The 19,077-nt window shown below is 44.4% G+C and overlaps 2 pseudogenes; both read left to right on the forward strand.

Annotated features, from left to right (window-relative positions):
* Positions 1 to 17,344: 17,344 nt before the first annotated feature.
* LOC141219367 (U2 spliceosomal RNA) lies at positions 17,345 to 17,446 on the forward strand (annotated as a pseudogene).
* Positions 17,447 to 18,286: 840 nt separating this feature from the next.
* On the forward strand, positions 18,287 to 18,404 carry LOC141219364 (U2 spliceosomal RNA; annotated as a pseudogene).
* The last annotated feature ends 673 nt before the right edge of the window (positions 18,405 to 19,077 follow it).

Below are 19,077 nucleotides of genomic sequence, written 5' to 3' on the forward strand. Positions count from 1 at the left end.
TCAATTTCACATGCTGTTGTGCAAATGGAATAGACAATACATGCAAATTGGCAATTATCAAGATACCCTCAATAAAGGAGTGGTTCTGCAGGTGGGGACCACAGACCACATGTCAGTACCAATGCTTTCTGGCTGATGTTTTGATCACTTTGGAATGTTGGTTGTGTTTTCACACTCGTGTTAGCATGAGACAGACTCTACAACCCACAGAAGCTGCTCAGGTAGTGCAGCTCATCCAAGATAGCACATCAATGCGAGCTGTGGCAAGAAGGTTTGCTGTGTCTGTCAGCGTAGTGTCCAGAGGCTGGAGACGCTACCAGGAGACAGGCCAGTACACCAGGAGATGTGGAGAAGGCCATAGGAGGGCAACAACCCAGCAGCAGGACCACTACCTCCACATTTGTGTTAGGAGGAACAGGAGGAACATTGCCAGAGCCCTGAAAAATGACCTCCAGCAGGCCACAAATGTGCATGTGTCTGCACAAACGGTTAGAAACCGACTCCATGAGGGTGGTATGATGGCCCGATGTCCACAGATGGGGATTTTGCTCACAGCCCTACACCATGCAGGATGCTTGGCATTTGCCACAGAACACCAGGATTGGCAAAGTCACCACTGGCGCCCTGTGCTCTTCATAGATGAAAGCATGTTCACACTGAGCATGTGTGACAGACGTGACACAGTTTGGAGACACCGTAGAGAGCGATCTGCTGCCTGCAACATCCTTCAACATGACCGGTTTGGCAGTGGGTCAGTAATGGTGTGGGGTGGCATTTCTTTTGAGGGCTGCACAGCCCTCCATGTGCTCGCCATAGGTAGCCTGACTGTTATTAGGTACTGAGATGAGATCCTCAGACCCCTTGTCAGACCATATGCTGGTGCGGTTGTCCCTGGGTTCCTCCTTATGCAGGACAATGCCAGACCTCACCACACCATTACTGACCCACTGCCAAACCAGTCATGCTGAAGAATGTTGCAGGCAGCAGATCGCTCTCCACGGCGTCTCCAGACTCTGTCAGGTCTGTCACATGTGCTCAGTGTGAACCTGCTTTCATCTGTGAAGAGCACAGGGCGCCAGTGGCGACTTTGCCAATCCTGGTGTTCTGTGGTAAATGCCAAACGTCCTGCACGGTGTTAGGCTGTGAGCACAACCCCCATCTATGGATGTCGGACCCTCATACTACCCTCATGGAGTTGGTTTCTAACAGTTTGTTCAGACACCCGCACATTTTTGGCCTGCTGGAGATCATTTTGCAGGACTCTGGCAGTGCTCCTCCTGTTCCTCCTTGCACAAAGGCAGAGGTAGCGGTCCTGCAGCTGGGTTGTTGCCCTCCTACGGCCCCCTCCATGTCTCCTGGTGTACTGGCCTGTCTCCTGGTAACATATCCAGCCTCTGGACACTATGCTGACAGACACAGCAAACCTTCTTGCCACAGCTCGCATTGATGTGCTATCCTGGATGAGCTGCACTACCTGAGCAACTTCTGTGGGTTGTAGAGTCCGTCTCATGCTACCACGAGCGTGAAAGCACAACCAACGTTCAAAAGTGACCAAACCATCAGCCAGAAAGCATTGGTACTGAGATGTGGTCTGTGGTCCCCACTGGCAGAACCACTCCTTTATTGAGGGTGTCTTGATAATTGCCAATAATTTCCATCTTTTGTCTATTCCATTTGCACAACAGCATGTGAAATTGATAGTCAATCAGTGTTGCTTCCTAAGTGGACAGTTTGATTTCACAGAAGTTTGATTCACTTGGAGTTATATTCTGTTGTTTAAGTGTTCCCTTTATTTTTTTGAGCAGTGTATATAGGTGGGAATGGATAAGTACAGATAAATAAGTATATTTAAAATTTAAAAAATAAAAAGAATACTTATAGATAAGGATAAGTATGTTTAGCATTCAATAAACATTTTCCTAAAATAAAATAATAAGTATAGGCAAGCTAGAATAAGTATAAGTAAGTATTGGTAAGAAAGTATAAGTAAATATAGGCAAGTAAAACTAAGTGTAGGAAAAAAAGAATAAATATAGTTATGAAAGATTAAGTATAGGTAAGTAAGGATAAGTAAAAAAAGATAAGTATAGGTACAAAAATGATAAGTAGAAGTATATATAAGAAAGCTAAGTATATGTAAGAAACATATACATATACACATAGGATTTGGCATAAATGAGTACACCCCCTTTGAAAAGTTAGATTTTCATCAATGTCTCATTGAATACAAGACTAATTTCCAACATTTTTACAAGACTGACTTTGATAGCATAAAAGTAAGGTTAATAATACAACTTTCATTACAAAATCTTCAGTTCTACTCAAATTAAATGATGCAAAAATGAATACACCGCATGCAAAAAACTGCTACATCTAATATTTGTATGACCATGATTTTTAAGAATCGCAACAAGTCTTCAAGGCATGGGATGAAGAAGATGGCAACGTATTCCACCATCTATCTTATTTCATTCTTTATCAATGACCTATTTTTATAGCCTGGATGCCTGTAATGCTCAACTTGTCTCTTCAGAATTCCCTATAGGTCTTCGGTTGGGTTCAGATCAGGAGACATACTTGGCCTCTGAATCACGTTCACCCTGTTCTTCTTCAGAAATGCAACAATAACCTTAAATGTGTGTTTTTGATCATTATCATGTTGCTAAATTACACATCTACCAAGGACACGGGGTGATGGTAGCATATTCTCTATCAACATAGAGCAGTACATCTGTAAATTTAGGATACCCTCAATGAATTGTAGCTCACCGACACCAGCAGCACTCATATAACCCCACATAAGGATACTGCTACCACTATGTTTCACTGTAGGCACCATGCATTTAGAAAAAAGTATTTATAAAAATGCCTGGAGACTAAAGTGAAACATGGTGGTGGCAGTCTCTTTATGTGGGGTGACATGGGTTCTGCTGGTGTAGTGGAATCACAGTTCGTGCAGGGTATTATAAATTCACAGATGTACTGCCACTACACAGTAGATATACTATCTATATTGAAAGAGAAGATGCTACCCTCACTCCGTGCCTTTGGTAGATGCACTCTTTTCCAACATGACAATCCAAAACACACATCTGTTGCAGTTTTGAAAAAGAACAGGGTGAGCGTGATTTAGTGGCCAAGTGTCTCCTGATCTGAACCCAATCAAACACCTATGGGGAATTCTGAAGAGACAAGTTGAGCATCGCTCTCCATCCAGTGTCCAGGCCATAAAAGAGGTAAATTTTGAAGAATGGTATGAAAGTTAGATGTTACACTATGTCGCCGACTTGCTCATTTCATGCCTAGAAGACTTGGTGTTGTTCTTAAAAAATCATAGAGGTCATACAAAATACTAGATGTAGCATTTTGATGTGGGTGTATTCATTTTTGCATCAACTAGTTTGAATAAAACTGAAGATTTTGTAATGAAGGTTATATGATTAACCTTACTTTCATGCTATGGGTTAATAAAATGTTATATGAAAATCAGCCTTGTAAAAATTGGAGACTGTTCTTGTATTAAGTGAGACATTGATTAAAATCTTATTTTTCAAAGCTTGTGTACTCATTTACGTGTGTGTATGTATGTTACGCCGAGTGTGTGTGTGTGTGTGTGTGTATGTTACGCCGAGCACTGTATATGTGTGTGTGTATGTATGTATGTTACACAGAGCACTGTATATGTGTGTGTGTATGTTACGCCGAGCACTGTATATGTGTGTGTGTATGTTACGCCGAGCACTGTATATGTGTGTGTGTATGTATGTTACACAGAGCACTGTATATGTGTGTGTGTATGTATGTTACACAGAGCACTGTATATGTGTGTGTGTATGTATGTTACACAGAGCACTGTATATGTGTGTGTGTATGTATGTTACACAGAGCACTGTATATGTGTGTGTGTATGTATGTTACGCCGAGCACTGTATATGTTTGTATGTATGTTATGCTGAGCACTGTATATGTGTGTGTATGTATGTTACACAGAGCACTGTATATGTGTGTGTATGTATGTTACACAGAGCACTGTATATGTGTGTGTGTATGTATGTTACACAGAGCACTGTATATGTGTGTGTGTATGTATGTTACACAGAGCACTGTATATGTGTGTGTGTATGTATGTTACGCCGAGCACTGTATATGTTTGCATGTATGTTATGCTGAGCACTGTATATGTGTATGTGTAACATACATACATGTATATCTTACTATATATGATGGGATATGCTCTTTCTTGTGTAATTATTGTTAAACACTTTTTGTAATTGATGTTCTCCATAAGGTATGCACATGCACTTCTGTACTGCTTGAGTAAGGTTCTCACTTAGAACCGAAACGTCACCATTATGAGCTAATAAATAGCACTTTATTCCAATGTCATCATTATGAGCTAATAAATAGCACTTTATTCCAATGTCACTATTATGAGCTAATAAATAGCACTTTATTCCAATGTCACCATTATGAGCTAATAAATAGCACTTTTATCACCTGGTGCGCTGCCTCCATTTTTCTTGTTTTATATATACATATGTAAATATATATATGTATTTACATGAAAATGAAACATCCATATGTCCGTTTGTATCAATCTATGTTAATGTGTGTAAATGAATCATTATGTGTGTATATACGTGCTCCCTAGTCTACATGGATGTATTTTGTGGGTGTGATTAAATGTATATGTTTGTATGACTTTAAGTATGTATGTGTCTCAGTGTGAGATATGGGAGTGAATGTATGAATGTCGCCGTGTGTATCTGCAGACATGTAAGCATATATGTGGATGTGTCACAGCGTGTATATGTGTGAATGGATGTGTGACTGTGTTCATCATTGTTAAGCAGCCGACCTTTTGTTAGTTTGTCAGGTGATCGCACCTGTTTACACTACACAATGACTGTTCCTAAAAACGCCACTTCCCGATAATCGACCAGCGCCCTTAGTTAGACATAAGCTATAAACAGTCCAGGTATAAAGATAAGATAGAAATCTATGTATTAGATATGTATAAATCTTCCATGTAGAGCAGTGATAGGGCCATCCAGAGCTGACACTGCAGTGAACCAGGGATCAGCCGATCGCCAGCACTTGGGGTCAGGAAGGAATTTTTCCCCACACATGGGGTTGTTTTGCCTTCCTCTGGTTCACATCCTTTTTATGCAGTAAATCCTATAAATGGCACTGGATGATTAAATTATACTACATTTCATAATAGATAAGAATAAAGATGAATAAACTCCATTCATTGTGTCTGTCTTCTTTATATGCTGTTCTCTCTGCTGTGACTATTATTTTAATTTTGGACAGCAGTAGTGAATGTTACAAATGGCCAAGGAATTAATAGTTAATGTGATTTTTTGTTTTGCGGGGAGTTGGGCCACGTGATCTCGCTGCCGATTGTTTCCCATTGTGACAGTGATGTTCTGTCCATCTGTCATATGGCTTTCCCAGACTAATGTCACTGCCCCAATATGCAGCAGATCATCAATCACATGTTGTACTTGGGATAGGGCTACTATCATCAGCGACTGCTCTTTACCCCAGTGTAGTCTCCTCCACTAATGTCCCCGCATATCACAGATCATGTAGAGATCGGCCATGCTCCATAGTCTCTGTACTTACCCCGCAGTAGCTCCACGCCGTGCTCCATGTCAGGAGCCTCCAGCCCATCACATATGGAAAGGTGAACCTGGAGCAAGGGGATGGAATGGGAATAGCAGATATTAGTGCAGCACAAGATATATTGGGTGGATACAGATGGAGAAAGGCCTTACATAACACGGAGGTATAGTAGCTGGATAAAGATGGTGGGAACAGGATGCCACAATGTAAAGTTATAATTGTAGTGAGCTGAATTGGCACCACGACCATAAACCTGAAAGCAAACAAGTGGCATGTGCCCAGGATAATGGACCAGAAAAAAAACACCAAAAGCAAGAAAAAGTTCATTGATATAATTTGCAACACAAAAACTTCATTTTCAAAGTCTAAGATAATGTATTCAGATTGTAATCTTGAATATTGGTGGTAGATCCACTTTAACTACTTTTATTTACTCCTTTTTCAAATATATTTATGTAAAATCTGATGTTAACACTTCTAAAAAAGGTATAAAAGCAACTACAAAAAAGCCCCATAAAACAAAATATTGTAGAATCACTTTTTGTGGATGCCAGAACAGGAGAGCCAGGAAGGTTTTACTTTTGCAAACCATTATGTATCCTACCTCCTGAAGAATATCACATCTGCTGTGAAATGGAGAAATAACACAAGGAGTAACTTTACTAAGGCTCGCTATGGACAAGTTCCTGACAGTTTTGCAGCTGAATATATTATTTATTCTGGTGGTCAGTGGAATCTGGAGGTTTGGTCCATGGTGGGTGGTAGATTTATGATGGGAACATAGAAGAAATTATAGAAATGTCTTATGAAAACAGTGAACAGATCACTTGTAAAATAATATTTTTTTTAAAAAATTTACTCCTTAACATTGAAATTACTACACCAATAAGGAAAAGTCCTAAAAAGTTATAGAAATCACAGGATGGATAGAAACAAAATTTCAATACATCGTGATGTATTCAGTACCGAGTATGAGCGCGAAGCGCAGAAATCCCCACACTTATACCCCTTGGCCACTGTCAATGAGGTTATTAAAGAAGTTGTCCACTACTTTCACATTGATACCCCATCCTATAAATAGGGCATCAATGTATAATCAGCCGGGGTCCCCACGGTGGCACCCCTGCCGATCAGCTGTTATCGGTTCCAGCGGCGGCAGACGGCCGGAAGTCCTTACCTGCGGTGCTTGGCCGTCCATCTGTAGTGGCCGCAGCGGGGTACTGCACATCAGCCTCCCATTCAATTGAATGGAAGGCAGATGTGCAGTAACAAGCGCCAGCCACTACAACTTGACAGCCAAGCTCCGCGGGTAAGGACTTCTGGCCGGCAGCTGCCAGCACCAATAACAGCTGATCGGCGAGAGTGCCGCGTGCGGGACCCCGGCCGATCATACATTGATACCCTATCCTATAGATTGATGCCCTATCCTATAGATAGGGCATTAATGTCAAAGTAGTAGACAACCCCTTAAAATGGCTGTCTGAGGAACTTTCTGCCACACTGGATGCATTTGGGAAAATCATCAACATCCGCTTCTGGCAGCTCCCTGTGCAAATTGGTAACCAATGATGTTCCAGATGTGCTTGATGGGAAACAGAGAGGCGCTGCAGGCCATGTTAGGCCATTTACGCCTCGCTGCTCACAGTAGCAGGGGAAATATGCGGTCTGGTGTTGTCTTGTTGAAAAATGGCTCCTGGGAGAAATGGCTTTAACACTGGATCCATGACCAAATCAATGTAATATCGAGCAGCTAGTGTACTTAGAATTAAGACTAGCGGGGTCTGGCTACCATATATTACGCCGCCTCACACCATAACCTGTGTGATTTTCCTTTGTGAAGACCTCTTGATTGACCTCACGCCATCACTCTCATAGGCTATGATGTGAGGAGTTCAGCCTTTTACTTGGATGCAGTGGTAGCCAGAGATTGCCATGTGGGCAATATCATGACGCTTTGTCTGTGTATGGTGGATTTCTAAAAATAAAAAAAATAAAAAATCTAGAATGCAAAGAGGAAGTGGAATAAAATGCAAGCAAACACTAGCCAATTTTGGCCTACTGACAAGTCCTCATTAAACAATAGGTCATTTTGTGATGACACATTCCCTTTTACTGCTATAATGAAATCTAACAGCTTATATGTGTGCAGGAGAAAATATTCATCCAGATCATTTGAATCAGAATCGTCTGAAAGAATTTCCTTGCGGAAAGATGAATCTCAAGATACATATGCCAGAGGAGAAGGGGATTTCAGGAGAGATTTTTTTTAACTCTTACTTTTCCAGCTCTCAACATGCAACTCATATCTGGAGGCAGATAAAAGTAGAATTAGACTTACCGGTAATTCAGTTTGTAATAACCCACCACAACAGCACACTGGAGGATGTAACTGGACCCTAGTAGGGACAGGAAACACAATGAGTCAAATAGTGCCTCCCACATCCTCCCTCCAGTTTTATTACAAAGGACCACAAGAATATGAATGCTTAAAATTATATTTATTATCACTTGATTCGAAAATATAAGAAACTAGCTATTGAACCCGTTCTACGCCTGGGTGGCGAGCATTTTTATTGGTATATGGTCTCCCATGCTGGTATGTGCTGCCCCCCTCCTTGTATTTGTGCTGCCCTCATCATCCAATCCTGGTATGCGTGGTACCCCTCACCCCAAATCATGGTATGCGTGGCACCCCTCACCCCCAATCCTGGTATGCGTGGCACTCCTCACCCCCAATCCTGGTATACGTGGCACCCCTCATCCCTATCTTGGTGTGTATGGTATCCCTCATCCTGGTATGCATGGCACCCTATCCCTCACTCCCAATCCCGGTATGCGTGGCATCCCTCACCCCCAATCCCGGTATGCGTAGCACCCCTCATCCCCAATCCCAGTATGCCTGGCACCCCTCATCCCCAATCCCAGTATGCGTGGCACCCCTCACCCCCAATCCCGGTATGCGTGGCACCCCTCAGCCCCAATCTCGGTAAGCGTGGCACCCCTCACCCCCAATCCCAGTATGCGTGGCACTCCTCACCCCCAATCCCAGTATGCGCGGCACCCCTCACCCCTCTATGCTTGGCACCCCTCATCCCGTATGCATGGCACCCCTCATCCCTATCCTGGTATGTATGGCACCCCTCATCACTATACTGGTGTGTATGGTATCCCTCATCCTGGTATGCATGGTACCCCATCCCGGTATGCATGGCATTCCATCCCTCATCCCCAATCCCGGTATGCGTTGCACCCCTCATCCCCAATCCCTGCATGCATGGCACCCCTCATCCCCGATCCCAGCTTGCGTGGCACCCCTCATCCCCAATCCCGGCATGCGTGGCACCCCTCATCCCCAATCCCAGCATGCGTGGCATCCCTCATCCCCAATCCCGGCATGCGTGGCACCCCTCATCCCAAATCCTTGTATGTGTGGCACCCCTCATCCCCAATCCCGGTATGCGTGGCACCCCTCATCCCCAATTCTGGTATGCATGGTCCCCTCACCCCCCAATCCTGGTATGCATGTTACCCCTCACCCCCCAATCCTGGTATGCCTGTTACTCCTCACCCCCCAATCCTGGTATGCGTGTTACCCCTCACCCCCCAATCCTGGTATGCGTGGCACCCCTCACCCCCCAATCCTGGTATGCGTGGCACCTCTCACCCCCCAATCCTGGTATGCGTGGTACCCCTCACCCCCCAATCCTGGTATGCGTGGCACCCCTCACCCCCCAATCCTGGTATACGTGGTACCCCTTACCCCCAATCCTGGTATGCGTGGTACCCCTCACCCCCAATCCCGGCATGCGTGGCACCCCTCATCCCAAATCCTTGTATGTGTGGCACCCCTCATCCCCAATCCCGGTATGCGTGGCACCCCTCATCCCCAATTCTGGTATGCATGGTCCCCTCACCCCCCAATCCTGGTATGCATGTTACCCCTCACCCCCCAATCCTGGTATGCCTGTTACTCCTCACCCCCCAATCCTGGTATGCGTGTTACCCCTCACCCCCCAATCCTGGTATGCGTGGCACCCCTCACCCCCCAATCCTGGTATGCGTGGCACCTCTCACCCCCCAATCCTGGTATGCGTGGTACCCCTCACCCCCCAATCCTGGTATGCATGTTACCCCTCACCCCCCAATCCTGGTATGCCTGTTACTCCTCACCCCCCAATCCTGGTATGCGTGTTACCCCTCACCCCCCAATCCTGGTATGCGTGGCACCCCTCACCCCCCAATCCTGGTATGCGTGGCACCTCTCACCCCCCAATCCTGGTATGCGTGGTACCCCTCACCCCCCAATCCTGGTATGCGTGGCACCCCTCACCCCCCAATCCTGGTATACGTGGTACCCCTTACCCCCAATCCTGGTATGCGTGGTACCCCTCACCCCCAATCCTGGTATGTGTGGTACCCCTCACCCCCCAATCCTGGTATGTGTGGTACCCCTCACCCCCCCAATCCTGATATATGCATGGTCCCCTCACCCCACAATCCTGTTATGTGTGGCCCCCTCATCCCTTTCACACTGTACACATATACAAAAAAAATAAACAGTTATACTCACCTTTCTTCTCTGTACTCCAGCGCTGCTGTGTCCTCTCTGCCAGAGGCCGGGGGAAATGTGCGGCGCCGGAGCACCGCGCTGTCCAGCGCCAATTTGTTGAAGACACACTGTAAATGTGTCTTCAGTAAAATGGCGCCGAATAGTGCAATGCGCACACGCCGGTCCGACGCCTTCACTCTGCCCCCGGTCTCCAGCGAAGAGAGGCGCCGCGGCAACGCTCCTCCCGGTCAGGTAAGTATGTAAGCATGGCGCCGGAGATCGCAGTATGCGTTCAGTGTCTACGCATACTGCGCGATCTCCGGCGCCATACACCTCCTCTTACCTGTAACGGCTGGATGCGTGCTTCTCTTCTGGAGCCAGACTGCGCGTCGCGCGTATTGCCTGGGCTAGATGCAGTTAAAAATTTGTAGTTAGATACTCTCATTGGATGCTGAGAGAGCATTCCATAGAGTCTCCTGGCACGCCATATATTATTCTCTTAAAAAGCTTGGGGTAGGGGTCTAGGGGACCCTTTTATAGCCAAAATCACGGCCTTGTATCGCAATCCGTCACCTAGGCTGAAGATAAATGGAACATTTTCATCACCTTTCATAATCACCAATGGGACAAGGCAGGGATGTCCTCTGTCCCCTCTCTTATACATTCTAGTGATGGAGCACCTGCTCTTATCAATTCGCGATAACCCCAATATTAGGTGGATTGAGGTGGGAGGCACCGAGTACAAGTGCTCTGCATTTGCTGATGATGTCCTAGTATATATTACTCAATCACATATATCCATCCCTGCTGTTATGGCTGAAATAGATTACTTTGTTACATGGTCAAATTTTAAAATCAATGCAGCGAAGTCTGAGGCCCTCGATGTCTCCCTCCCCAAATCCATACAGGATTCAATCCAGTCCAACTTTCCCTTTGCCTGGCCCTCACAGGGTATCAAATACTTAGGAATTCGTATTCATAGAGACCTCTCCCGTCTATTTTATCTTAATTTTGGGCCCTTTATTGAACAATTCCATAAAGATCTTACTTCTTGGACGGTGAAGGATTTTTCCTGGTTCGGCAGAATAAGTATACTGAAAATGAACGTCCTACCTAAACTCTTATACCTCTTCCAAACCATTCCCGTGGTAATTCCCTCAAATTTTTGGAAAAGACTACGCAGTAGCTTTTGGTCTCCCTAGGATGACACAGGTGGGGCAGATGGTGGTTGTCCGGCCCGCTAGGCCGCATTGTAGCACAGTGAGCTTCGCACTGCAACTTATGCTTATCCATGTGACGGTTCATGCATGAAGTACTCAAACTATGGATTTTTTGGCCTCTACTTAGCTTTTGGTGACAAATGTTACAGATAACACGAGTTGGGTCATCCTTAGCGATCTGAAAAAATGCACAGGCTATGCAAGGTTTAGAGCCCATGCGACTGCTACTAGCAATACTATCAAATGATTGGCTGGGTTAGATGCAGAGCGTCTGGGTTTGATAGGGGGTCCCCACAGTCGGCCTAGGCTAGATGCAGTTAAAAATTTTCATTTAGATACACAGGCAGTGCAGCTTGCTTCGCAGCTGGGCTAATACGCCCAAAGTATTGGTAGACTCTATACTAAATAAGGAAGGATTCACTGACTGTGGTGGCCCCTCCGTGGGCCGTGGCGATTGGTGGAGATTTGGTGGATGATTATAGGAGAAAGCTCCTTAATAGAGAAAGTTGGTGGATTTATACTTTAAATACACGTGTACCAGCGGGTTTAAACATCAGACATGATTTGATGTATCATTATGAGTCATCATTTATAGATTATTATTATATATATATGTTCCTTTTTTCTTCTTTTCTTTTGGATTATTTACATTTATATGCATTGTTTCTATGCTATACGATTTTAACATGGTATGTGTGTTTAAATTGCTGATTAACTCAGCCTTGAACAGGTGCATAGCAGGACATGACATATAAATACCACTTCCTTGCTGTTTTTTTGCTATGCAATGATTAAGAACCTTTAGTTCAAAACACGTTTGCTGTTCTTCTCCAAGGTGGACTTTTAAAGTATTTTTTGTATGACCCAATAATAAGTGGATTTTAGAAGATTTGTTCAGCTGGATCTTCCTGGTTCCTCATGTTCATCTGGTAGCACTCCTGGCTCCGTGCTGTTGGTCTTCTAGGTGGGTAAGCTGATTTTTTCCTTTCTTTTTCTGCCATGTGGTGATTGGTCATCCACTTTCGCTGCCCCTTACTCAATGAATTCACAAACATCTCCCGTCGGTTTGGAGTCCCATTATGCCCAACCAAAAACATAGGCCCCACAACTAAAAAAAATCGTTCTTAGGCATCGAAATCGACCACTGCAAGGTTGTTCTGCCTCCCATGGGAAAAATGCCAAAGCATTACACCTGATCTAGGTTTTTTGCGCAGTATGGAAAGTAACACTACAGCAGATGCAAGTATTACTAGGTCTCCTCGTATTTGCGAGCCGGGTGATGCCAGTCGGAAGGGTTTTTTCTCTTCATTTATTGCCGGCAACAATAGGGGTATCTAAACCGAGTCATACAATCAGAATCAGCAGGCAGCTACGGGCGGACTTAGAGGTGTGGAAAACCTTCTTATAATCATTCAACGGTCACACGTTATTTATGTCAGCAGAACAGTCCAACATTGAACTAAGATTATTCACCGGGGCAAAAGAATCAGGCGGATATGCAGCGATACTAGATAACCAGTGGTGCACAGGCTTATGGCCTCCGTATTGGGCAGAACAAGTGCTGACAAAAAAACAGACAGTCCTGGAACTGCTTCCAATAGTGGTAGCAATAGAAATATGGGGCGCGCACCTGGCTAACAAAAATATACTCTTCATAACAAAAAACACCAGCCTAGCGCACTGCATTAATAAGATGGCATCATCGTCTCTCCCAGTGCTAGGCCTACTACGCCGGCTAGCATTCCTGTGCCTAAAACACAATGTATGGGTCTGCGCTAGCCACAATGCTGAGGGGTCTAACGCTGCTGCTAACGCTTTATCACAATTCAATTGGCAGATTTTCACAGAGCTCCTCCCCAACGCCCACCCATAGGGCAACAGTTGCCCAGCCTCCCTATGGGATCTAGTGGAGAATAGTTGATGCCATTAATCAGAGCGTCAGTTGCCCTGTCGATGTGGCAAGCATACGGTAAGGCATGGGAAGACTGGACATGACTAGTAGCAGGCAGACTGGTTGACCAATGTGAACAAGCCAGACTTGATGTAACCATAGAATTTCTCCACCAGCTAATGATGAGGGGCATATCAGGGGCGTCAGCGCAGCGGTGGCTGACCAGAGTAGCATTTCACTTCAACTACTGAATTGGGAACATGTGACAAAGAGATTCATCATCAGACAATCCATAAAAGGGTGGAAAAGGGGTCAGCCAAGTCAGGAGTGTAGACGTCCCGTCCCGTGTCACTAAAACTGATTTCTCACATCATATCCCTAACACCATTAACATGCCACTCACAATTCGAAGCAACACTACTGTCTACTGTATTTGCGATCGCTTTCTTCGGGGCGCTATGCATAAGCGAATTAGTCCCTCAATCCAAAATTAACACCAGTGGAGGCTTATTACACCAGGACGTAGTCATAGCCAATAATGCAATACGTCTACGCATACGCAAATCGAAAACGGTTCCAGCGGGAAGGGGCACTTGGGTACTTCTACAACCCACAAATGGTACGCTGAGTCGAGTAGCAATAGTAAAAACATATATAACCATCAGATCACAAAGTAATTTCTTCCTATCACACATTGATGGAACGCCATTATCAAGATACCAGTTCCAAGCTATATTTAATAAATGCATAACATCAGCACGGAACCACCCCAAAGATTATGGGAAACACTCATTCCGCATAGGCACAGCCACGGAAGCAGCAAGAGCAGGACTGTCACAAATGGAAGTTCAGAGGATAGGGAGATGGCGATCCACGTGTTTGGCGAGATACATAAGACCGGACTTGTTATCCTAACGTGGTTTGTTTCTTTTACAGGTGACGCTAAGCCAACAGTGTGGGTGATAGGCTACTTGTATATATATTGGGCAGAAAAAAGGGCGAAAGACTGCCCAGGCGGGAGGAAATTAGAGCTTCATAACACATATTTGAACTGGAGAGGTATTAGAGGCCTGCAATGGCCACAGGTACTAATGGAGGTAATCAAGGTAGGGAGAGAGGCAAGAGGTCCGGTCATCTTAGTTATACAGGCTGGGGGAAACGACCTAGGTTATCACAAGAGCGCATAACTAATGGCAATAATGAAACTAGACACTGAGTGCTTCAGAGAATTTTTCACAAAAATAGTCAGAGATTGTGCCGAGCGCGGTATGGCAAGGTGCCCGAGACATCACGGCCATCGAACGGACAAGGCGGCTAATAAATATTTGGATGCAAAAATTTATAAGAGACAGAGGCGGACAACTGGAAGGAGATAAAGCAGGCCTCATACGGCCCGACTGTGTTCACTTAATGGATATTGGACTGGACATATTCCTGTCAGGACTCCAGGACGGAGTGGAACAAGCGTTAAGAGTGATGGATGGGGGTCAGAGTCCTGCATACGAGTACGCAGGATCCTCCATGGCCTGGAAATAGAAAGGACATGTTGGAGATTTACAATTGTTGGCCAACGTGCCGTTGTGGAGACTGGAGACACAGGCATGCTGCAACAAGCTGAATTATTTTAGAAATAAAATGCCTTTCTAATGTAATGAGTATAAACAGTTAATAAAGCTGTCACAGCCACACCCATCCAGTTGTAAGAGTTACATGATTGTATTGTCAATGAAAGGGGGGCGGTAGGGGGCTGAGCGTATGGGTTTGGTTGGGGATCACCACAGTCTGCCTAGGCTAGATGCAGTTAAAAATCATTATTAGATACACAGGCGGTGCAGCTTGCTTCGCAGCTGGGTTACTACACTGACTAGCAGACACTGAAGCTTTGGAGCAGACCTCTGAGTAAACAGCTCTTCAGACTCAACCATCTGTGTTACCCCAAGCCATAGTGTATGTAGCTTCTTACGGTTAAAAGGGGGGGAAGACCCAACTCACCTGTAATTGACGATGCCAACGTCACGTAAAACACAGCAAGGAGACTTCAAAAAGAGTCTCCATTTTTTCCAAAAATTTGGGGCACAGACACCACTTAAGTGGCATCAATTGCCCCAGAGTTGCTTAAAACGGTTGGTGAGGTGATTTTAAATCCTCAAGCTTTTACACTCCCCAGGATGACACAGGGGTAGAAAAGTCCTTGCAAATCCATGATTTGTTCATCTTTATGAACGTGAGTCTGTCTACATTGTCAGTGGACAGCCGCGTGCGCTTATCTGTCAGCACACCACCAGCAGCGCTGAACACACGTTCAGAGGGAACAAAAATTATTATTAATTTGAAAGCTGGTGGAGCTTAGTATACATGGCCTAATAGAATGAGTACCACACACTGCGACTATGCCCAAAATTATTTTCCAGACAAGATGCAGCTAAAAATTATTATTAATTTGAAAGCTGGTGGAGCTTAGTATAGATGGCCTAATAGAATGAGTACCACACACTGTTACAGGCCCAAAATTATTTTCCAGGCAAAATGCAGCTAAAAATTATTAGTAATTTGAAAGCTGGTGGAGCTTAGTATAGATGGCCTAATAGAATGAGTACCACACACTGCTACAGGCCCAAAATTATTTTCCAGGCAAGATGCAGCTAAAAATTATTAGTAATTTGAAAGCTGGTGGAGCTTAGTATAGATGGCCTAATAGAATGAGTACCACACACTGATACTATGCCCAAAATTATGTTTCAGGCAAGATGCAGCTGAAAATTATTAGTAATTTGAAAGCTGGTGGAGCTTAGTATAGATGGCCTAATAGAATGAGTACAACACACTGCTACAGGCCCGAAATTATTTTCCAGGCAAGATGCAGCTAACAATTATTAGTAATTTGACAGCTGGTGGAGCTTAGTATAGATGGCCTAATAGAATGAGTACCACACACTGCTAATATGCCCAAAAGGTTTTACTTGGCTAGGTGCAGTAAAAAATTTGTATTACATACACAGGTGGTGTAGCTTGCAACAGAGATAGGCTACTCCACTGACTAACACACACTGCTAATATGCCCAAAAGGTTTTACTTGGCTAGGTGCAGTAAAAAATTTGTATTACATACACAGGTGGTGTATCTTGCAACACAGATAGGCTACTCCACTGACTAACACACACTGCTAATATGCCCAAAAGGTTTTACTTGGCTAGGTGCAGTAAAAAAATTGTATTACATACACAGGTGGTGTAGCTTGCAACACAGATAGGCTACTCCACTGACTAACACACACTGCAAGAGGCCCAAAAGGATTTGCTTAGCTAGATTTAGCCATATGCTGTGAAAAAACACTTGCACAGCACTAAAACAGACCTTCCTGGCAAAAAGTGATAGGAACTGATGTAACCTAGCCCTCAAAAGGGCTGCAATTAGAACTAGTCCCTACTCCCAAGCTATCTGTCTATTTCAGATAAAATTCGCTTGCAATTCACACAATTATTCTGTATAGCGCGCACACAGCAGCAGCGGTGCCGTCTAACACTCAGCTGCAGCAGTGAGAAAATGGTGGCGACGGGGAAAATGGCTGGGTCTTATAGGGCAAGGACATGTGACATACACTGCCAATGACACATGCCCTTGCTTGTGTGAAAAAAAGCACTTCGCTCCGTGTGTGCGCTGCTGATAGGCTGACAGATTGCACCTCCCCGCTGTAAATGCGGGAAAGAGAAAGAAAAATGGAGATCTTCATTATTTCTGCAGAGATGCATCCCCTGACCCTCCCCCCGCCCCGGTGTACACTCAAACTGTGTATTAACATTGATTATCAGCATTACTGAGAAAAAATCCAGTTATGATTTTGGTGCACGAACAGTTATCGAACATAACCTCGAACAGCCGGATTTTTTTCAAATCGTTCGAGTTCGTCGAACGGCTCGAACACCGCCCAAAACAGCTCGAATTTGAGATTGGCGAACAGTTCGATTCGAACACCGCTCATCTCTAGTCCCTATCCCTACAATGGGTGCCTTCTTGAAGCCAGGGTGCAGTCATAGGCCAAAACCAATTCAGGTTATCGCTTCTCGGCCTTTTGGCTAACATTAAGTGTAGTATCTGTTCTCATTTAGTATATGTGCTTTGCTTTTACCAATATATTGTATTGTAATGTTATCTATCTATCTATCTATCTGTCCCTTCCTTCCTGAGATAAGCTGCAATAATGCATTTGTCCTTTGCTACACCGTTGCACATATACCATATACCTAGTCAGTGGCCTTGTTATCAGCTGCTATTCTTTTAATTCAACTGTCCCATCAGTTGGGTGTTGCTGAGTACCACGCATTTAAAAAAAATGTGGGGGCTGTTAAGATTTCTTTAGTGAAATGCTGGCTCCCTCTGGTGGAGCACTGACTTTTTTCATTTTCTATCTGTGGATGAAAAAAAGATATAAAAAAGTTTGGTCTGAGATGTTGTTTTAAAGTGCTACCTATGTCTGTCAATCAGAGCATCCTATTGGTTTTCGCCCAGGCAGATAGATTGCCTGCAATAGATGTAATGAGTGAATGGAACAATGGAATAATGCAAGAGAATGGGACAATGGAACAATGGAATAATGCAAGAATGGAAGAATGGAACATCATTGCATGTGTCATAATGGACTCCTGGCCTTTATCTGGCTGTGCTGCTGCAGTCAGCTACAGTCTGCAGGGAGCCTGCAGACCAGGAAGAAGGTGGACCGCTGCTTGTTTGTTCACTAATTAGTTATCCTCTCCCCATCCCCTTGTCTGCAGGTGCATGGGACATTGGGGGGGGGGGGAGAATGTTTGAAAATAGGCAGACTCATGCAGATTAAAAATGCATGCGTGGGCTGCAGCTGTAACAAGCAGTAAAGTTGTGGGCTTTAAGGTGTCTTTTGATGAACAACATGTCCTCCTAAGGGGAACCTTTGTCCCTATCCCTACAATGGGTGCCTTCTTGAAACCAGGGTGCAGTCATAGGCCAAAACCAATTCAGGTTATCGTTTCTCGGCCTTTTGGCTAACATCAAGTGTAGTATCTGTTCTCATTTAGTATATGTGCTTTGCTTTTACCAATATATTGTATTGTAATGTTATCTATCTATCTATCTACCCCTTCCTTCCTGAGATAAGCTGCAATAATGCATTTGTCCTTTGCTACTCCGTTGCACATACACCATATACCTAGTCAGTGGCCTTGTTATCAGCTGCTACTCTTTTAATTCAACTGTCCCATCAGTTGGGTGTTGCTGAGTACCACGCATTTAAAAAAAATGTGGGGGCCGTTACAATTTTTTTAGTGAAATGCTGGCTCCCTCTGAAAGAGCACTGACTTCTTTAATTTTCTATCTGTGGATGAAAAAAAGATAAAAAAAAGTTTGGTCTGAGATGTTGTTTTAAAGTGCTACCTATGTCTGTCAATCAGAGCATCCTATTGGTTTTCACCCAGGCAGATAGATTGCTTGCAATAGATGTAATGAGTGAATGGAACAATGGAATAATGCAAGAGAATGGGACAATGGAACAATGGAATAATGCAAGAATGGAAGAATGGAACATCATTGCACGTGTCATAATGGGCTCCTGGCCTTTATCTGGCTGTGCTGCTGCAGTCAGCTACAGTCTGCAGGGAGCCTGCAGACTAGGAAGAAGGTGGACCGCTGCTTGTTTGTTCACTAATTAGTTATCCTCTCCCATTCCCCTTGTCTGCAGGTGAATGGGACATTGGGGAGAGGGAAGAATGTTTGAAAATAGGCAGACTCATGCAGATTAAAAATGCATGCGTGGGCTG

The sequence above is a fragment of the Phyllobates terribilis genome, unplaced genomic scaffold, assembly GCF_046119375.1.
Source record: "Phyllobates terribilis strain yellow unplaced genomic scaffold, ASM4611937v1 Scaffold_264__1_contigs__length_2628131, whole genome shotgun sequence".
Taxonomy (NCBI): Eukaryota; Metazoa; Chordata; class Amphibia; order Anura; family Dendrobatidae; genus Phyllobates; species Phyllobates terribilis.